Below are 6,744 nucleotides of genomic sequence, written 5' to 3'. Positions count from 1 at the left end.
ATCTTGTCTTATGGTAGCTCTCTCCAATGCAAAATAAAGAAGAAAGTTTCAAATGAAAGAGGGTGTATCATCAAAATGAGGGACTCTAAATCTTTGACCAAAGGGCATATAGGGCATGTATGTTAAGATGAAGACCGATGATCTTGTAGAACATCATGAGGTGAGCCACATGATATCTCATCCTGAACGGACGTCTTATGAGATAAAGGACTAATAAAATCAACGGTTTAGCTTTTCTTTGCTGATGCCTAAGGGTCATGTCATGTTTATCGATACAGGTAAGCCTCACGATGGTCCACCGGGTCAATGGGACCCATACTTGGTTACTAGGATTCAATCCTAACGATGGATGTACAAAAGGGTAATGAAAAGAAAGTGATATCCACACTTCCTTATTACAGAGGAAAATGCTTACAAGTTTTTAATGGGCCCCACTTCTGTCTAGCTTGCCTGATCCGATCCGTTCATCAGAGGACAGTCATAGGGTTGGTCAGTTGTCAATGAGAGCACTTTGATGGGATGATCTTAGACCCTTGATTCATCAAGCCGCATTTGGGATTCCCCAAGAAAAGCTGAACCGTTAATTTTTGGAGATCTAGATCATGTGGGTCCCTCATGATGTTGTACAAGATCAACGGTTTTATATTTTACTTTTATGAAAAATCTGACCAGGAAAGAGAGTGGAAAGAGTGTTTAAGAAGTCTCTCATAATTTATTGAGTAACCAATGCTCATAAGGTATTATTGATTTATACCTTCACATTTACGAGTCAGCCTATATGGTTCTGACTGCCTTACATTCTTTTCTCCCTCAATGGCCTCATTTACTGCCTGTCTCTCAACCAAAAGGAATGGAACTTGCTGCTCCACTTTCATATTTAGACCCTCATAAAATTCTTGGATATCAATGTAAAGAGGCTAACATTCACTTGTATCCATGATTGCCGAATCCAGACACTCCATACATGATCCAGTGAGACATATTGTGTACCTCTTGGCTGAGAAAATAAGCAGAGAAAAATAGGAAAAGTGTGATTAATCACTAAATTAACTGGATATCCTTTAAATTTTCATGCTGGATCAAAGAAGATGCCTTTAGTAAATGAAATATTTGAGCCCAACCTCCATTCTTTGACAGCTAGAGCAGCAAGGAGTACCATCAAAGTCATGCATTTTTGGTGCCAGAAAGGATGTTCCCTGTATGCAATTTGGCCAGAAGACTTTGTTGGAATCTGTAATAAAAGGGCCACAACAATGACAGGTACCTCAGTAAGTCACAAATATCCAAAGTAACAAAGAAAACATTGTATATTTAACTTGAGGTATTCTCTCAACAATCCAATATATATCATCACATTGACAAAGAATCACAAGCATTCGGATATTCCAAAATCTAAAAATATTTGAACTAATGAAAATTCATGTTTACTGTTAGTCTTACAAGATGGTTTAAATGTCCCAAAAAAAGATATCAGTTGAAGAATTGCTAGCTGGGCAATGAAAAACAAAAAACAATAGATATGTCACAAAGAGGGGATTGCGGCGGAAAAATAAACATGTGCTGGAAAATTGTTGTATTGTTTTGTAATAGAGAATGTTTTTTTTTAATGTGTTGAGAGAAAGATTTAGAGAAGAAAAACTGAGTCAGGGAAAAACTCCCCCTCACTAATGTATTTTTTTAAAGAGAAAGATAAGTACAATGACAACTGTGCCCTCAAGCTGGAATGTAGATATTATACATTCCCAGCTTGCTACAAATATCATTCAACTTCGACTTAGGCAAGGGTTTGGTGAAAATATCTGCTAATTGGTCCAGTCTCTCTCAATCCAAACTTAGGACTTTGACGTAACTAAGTTTGGATTGAGAGAGACTCAAGTATTATTATTTCATGGCTTCAGGGTGATTTCATCATTCTTTGGAGGTTTAGATGTCTTTTTTTTGTGATATTAGGAGATGTTTCACCATTATTTTTTCAAAACTTTCCTGAACTCATATCCACCATGAAGGAAATTCTAATGTTGATCTTCTAGCTAATCATGGGGTGCTATGTTTGGCTGTAATAGAATGACATGTGCCAGCTTTGTAGTTTTGCTTTCTTTCCTTAGGGGGGGCATGCTGTATTGTTTCCTAATTATTAATAAAATTTACCCTTCTGGAAAAAAAAAAAATTAGTGTGTGGAGCGGCATTGACAAGGTTACGGTCCAAATAATTGAGTCCATCTGACTCAAACCCTCCACCAATCGTCTTATTGGTCTTTCATCCTAAGGCACACATGGATAAAAGGTTAATGAACAACCGTTAGTCTTGGTAAATTTATACTATGACTCTGTCTCTCTCTATGCTTCATGTTTGCTTTCAATGATGCCTCGTAGGGCTGCAACTCGAGCCGGGTTTTACCCGACCCGCATCGACCCAACCCGAAAATAGCCTGGGTTGGGTTCAGGTTTTATGGGTTTCGGGTCGAGCAGGGTTGAGCATTCAAAAGCCCGCATGAATCTCGGGTCGAGCCGGGTTTGAAGGGGCCCGACCCAACCCGACCCGAGTTACAGTTACATAACTTATAGTATGTACGTTTTTTTCTATTGTTAGTTAAAAGTTAAAAGTGAAAACCTACGCACCCACTGTTATTGTATGTGAGTGTAATTTCTGCTTCTATGAGTTGAGTTGATTCAAGTGTTTGATTCAGCATTGTTTGATTGTAATTACAACATTATTTGATTACAACATTGTTTGATTCAAGTGTAATGTGAGTGTAATTATATCATTGTTTGATTCAAGTGCAATGTGAGTGTAATTTCTGCTTCTATGAGTTGAGTTGCCTTGCCAAACAAGAATTTTCCTTAAAAATTGCGTCAACGTGAAAAAACCCGACCCGACCCGACTTGAGATATTTCTCGGGTAGGGTTGGGTTCTCCAAAACCCGACCCCAGTTGCAGCCCTAATGCCTCGTACACGATTCTCGTTTACTTCTCATACACTTCACACTTTTCCTCTTTGCTTTCCTTGTTACCTACTTATTTATTTTTGCCACATGAGTTTTCTCCTTTTAGATCAATTGCTTCTCACTTCCACTTTCTGCACGGCTTCTCACATTCACTTCTCTTTCTGCCAACTATTACTTAAATATCTGAAATCTTTTTGAACTTCCGAGTACTCCATTATTGGCTACGTTTCACTTCTAGCGCACAAATGACGTTGCTATATTGATATTCTTAGTAATGGGTCTTAATGTCTAATGATATAATGATATTCTTAGTAATGGTGTTAAACTTTCAGTCTTTATCTAGTTAGATGTCCCTGGGAGAATTTCTCTAATGGAACTGAAAGCAGCTGATGATACTGAACAAGAGGCCAAATGGAAAAATGCATGGCTATATGTGGCCACTTGATGAAGTGGATCCCATAAAGGCGAGGTTTCCATTCTGTATAGTTTGGGCACCTCTCCCCATTGTCTCATGGCTTGAACCTTGTATTGGTCATGTTGGCATTTGCCGGGAGGATGGAACTGTTAGATTTTGATTTTCAAAATCTTAGTTTTGGTCAAAGATAGTATTTGGAAAATATTTTCTAAGTTTGTTTTGGAAAAGAAAAAACTTTTCTTTGGAAAGAGTTGCTTTTTGCAAGAGAAAAAGAAGAGTGCAAAAGTAGTGTGAAAAAGATAGTCCCGTACCGACTCATAAGAAAGAAAAAGTTTGGCTTATAAAGCTTTACTCTTTTCTTTACTTTATTATGGTGCACAATGGGTCTTAGCCTTGGGTTGAACCGCGGGATGTTGCAACGCACCGTTCGCTCACGCGCGCGGCGTGGGCAATGGGCGATGGGCTATAGGGCGCATAGTGGCGCTTTTTTAGGCGCACTTTGCACGCCGCATCGTAGCGATGAGCGATTGGAGCCTTTCATTTTTTCCGATTTGATCCGGACCGTTGGATCGAGATCGACTTGGATCGGTCAAGTGGGTAGACCAAATGGTTCGGTCGAGTTGGGCCTGAGTTCGGGCCCAATGGTTGGTCCAGCAGGCCTAGGGGCTCCAATGACTAGTGAGTGAGCGGGTGCGATCTGAAGCGTCGGATCGTAGTGTAACGGCTAGTGGAAGATGATCGTTGGATGGTGTCCCATCTACTCAATGGTCAGAGGCCCAAAGGGTGCAATCTGCACCATGGATAGGCAATCTAGCGGTTCGGAGTTGGAAGGATTTTTACACAAGCCATCAGTCACTCCAGGATTGATCTGATCCTAGAGTCGCGATTAGACACGATCTAATGGTCAAAATTCAAACCCACTGAAAGGATGTCCAGAAAGGGTGTTTTCCAATGGGAAAAGCCACCAGAAGCTCTATAAAAACAGTAGAAAATACTCAGTCTATACAGAATTTGGATTTCTATTTTATCATACCTAAAATTGCTATTTCTAGCACAATTCTCTCTCTCTAAACTCCTACAAAGTTTTTGTTTTTACTGTTTTAGAAGTTCTTTTCAAGTATTCTGTTTTCTGCAGAAACAAAATACTTGGATCTCAATTACTTGAAAAATTCAAAGGTGATTCAGGCTTGATTCCGTTCAGTGCAGAACGTCGTCAAGCAATCGGTTTGGAACCGGACTTCATTGTATCTTGGAGGCGAGTTTGTGGTCCCCTTTGCACTCTACTGGTAGGGGTGAATATCGTCTTAAGGAGAGCGTTTACGCGCCTTGAAGCATCTTCTTATCTTCTTCTCAACCACTACACATTATTTCCAACAGGAACCATCCTGGACTTTCCCCCGGATCCAATTTTGTGAACGTTGATGATTTCGCATTTGGTACGGTAGCGAGATACATTCAACTCGATTGAGAGCAGGTATACCAGAATATCCCAAATCTTTAGTATTTCTGTTTTCATCTGTTTATTCTTGAATCACTTGCTATAATATCCATGCTTCCCTAAGACACCCAGAGAAGGGGAAAAATTCATTTGAATTATATCAAATATTATTATTATTCTTTATATATTCTATTATTAATGAGAATGACAAAGAACCCCATTATTTTCTTCCTCAATGCTTTTCTGACCAATGCTCTCCCCCTCCCAAAACAAGTGCCAGTGAAGATCAACGGAGGAATGAAAGCTATTGAACCCCCACAGTTGAGGGAGGAGCATCTGTTGAAACTGAATTCAATGGCTTTAAGCAAACCATATTTCGACTTTCTACCCTGACTTGTAGTTCTTTAGCTTGCGTGGGTAAAAATGTGGCCTCTGATTGCTAAGGCAGGTTGTTGTGGGCTTGGCCATTCTTGCGTTGTGGTGGCTAGCATGGAAGTTCTAGTGGCCAAATCAAAGCTGTGTAATATATAACAAGGGAGATTTTACAGAAATTATATGGTTAGTAATTTTTCAGAAGTTTAGTGGGGCCCATATGATGATCCAATTCAGGAAAATTAAAGTCTTGTTTCACCAATTTATCAGACAAAGGGCCCTTCCCTGAAATTTCCGTAGTGTTGTGGGGCCCTTTTTTTAATCTTAATATTTTCTCTTTAATTCTCTTCACACCAGTACATTCATGCCATAATAGATTGATGAAGACCGTCGATCTTATTGATTTTGAGCAGGCAATCATTTCAACGGCACAGATGTCATCAGCACTAAAACACGTACGATTCAGATGGCATAGAATCCACATACATCACCAGCTCGTGCAGATCATTTTCAGGTAAGCGTACGAGTAAAAATTTTCACAATTCACTAACGTAAAAACCCCCACAATTATACAATATCTCCTCTTGTTTTACATGGTTTTATTACCCCTTATCGTAATTACCCTTCTCCACTGTTTCCTTGAACTTCTCTTTGGCTGTGTGTGACTCGCCCACCGTAGCTTGCTTAACGTCTTCCCAAGTCTCCTTTGCACCCTGACTCACTGAGTCGGCCTTCTCCTTTGCTATTCTGCTGAATTCTTCTGCAGTTGATCTAGCCTTCTCTCCGATTTCATGACTGCTCTCCTCATTCTGGCTGTAGTGCTGAAACATCCACATAAAAGAAAAGCCATATCTTCTGAAAAGGGTCCCACAATTGTCCAAAAAACAAAGGGAAATGATATATCCACCCACTTTTTTTCCAGGTAGGAAGGCCCTTTTTAGGCTCTGTTGGGATTGTGGGAATTGTTTGGAAATTCTTGGAAAGAAAATATTTCCAAAATTTCCTACTTTATTCACACATGAAAAATGGATACCTTGACCAATTTTATTCAATTTCTACTAAGAGGGAGCTTCAATTTATGGTAATATACCTCTGAATTAACCATACTAATATCATTTTTTTCGAAGTCTTAACAAGGAAATTTTTTTCCAAGAAAACATCTTCCATCATAAATGTTTTTTCTTGCAATCCAAACAGGGTCCCAGGGAAGTTTTGGAAGTGGAAATTGAATGGCCAGGATCGTCTATCTGGTGACTTGAAGTTTTGAACCATGGCCAAGATCAATGGGGCCCACCAATGATGTTTATGGGAGCACCAGGGGGGTGTCATGGTCTGTGAGAACTGAGAAGAAATATGATACTTGATATGGAAAGTGTTGCAGGGGCAAAGAGAGAAATTTAAGAAGAAAAAGAGAAGAAAGAAGCCATGTTGCACTTACCCTGAGGGCTTGATGAAGAGAGGGTGGCGTTATCAATTTTGTCTTCTTGAGTAGAGATGGGATTAGGTTGCACCTAAGTAGAGTATGCATTGTGTATGGGGCTTCGCTTTGTATGGGCAAAAACTTCAACATTATA

The 6,744-nt window shown here is 39.6% G+C and overlaps 2 long non-coding RNA genes across 2 annotated transcripts; both read right to left on the bottom strand.

Annotated features, from left to right (window-relative positions):
• Positions 1–692: 692 nt before the first annotated feature.
• On the bottom strand, positions 693–1,231 carry LOC143849965 (uncharacterized). The gene is made up of 2 exons (XR_013235916.1): positions 1,122–1,231; positions 693–997 (listed from the first exon to the last, which is right to left on the bottom strand). It is a non-coding gene; the product is annotated as an uncharacterized LOC143849965 (long non-coding RNA).
• A 4,316-nt stretch (positions 1,232–5,547) lies between these two features.
• On the bottom strand, positions 5,548–6,744 carry LOC143851225 (uncharacterized). Its single transcript, XR_013236259.1, has 2 exons — positions 6,609–6,744; positions 5,548–5,991 (listed from the first exon to the last, which is right to left on the bottom strand). It is a non-coding gene; the product is annotated as an uncharacterized LOC143851225 (long non-coding RNA).

The sequence above is a fragment of the Tasmannia lanceolata genome, unplaced genomic scaffold, assembly GCF_043159265.1.
Source record: "Tasmannia lanceolata isolate RefF3 unplaced genomic scaffold, GAP_Taslan_0.1 ptg000018l, whole genome shotgun sequence".
NCBI lineage: Eukaryota > Viridiplantae > Streptophyta > Magnoliopsida > Canellales > Winteraceae > Tasmannia > Tasmannia lanceolata.
The sequence above is the reverse complement of the archived record's forward strand: the minus strand, read 5'-3'. Positions and strand labels throughout refer to the sequence as shown.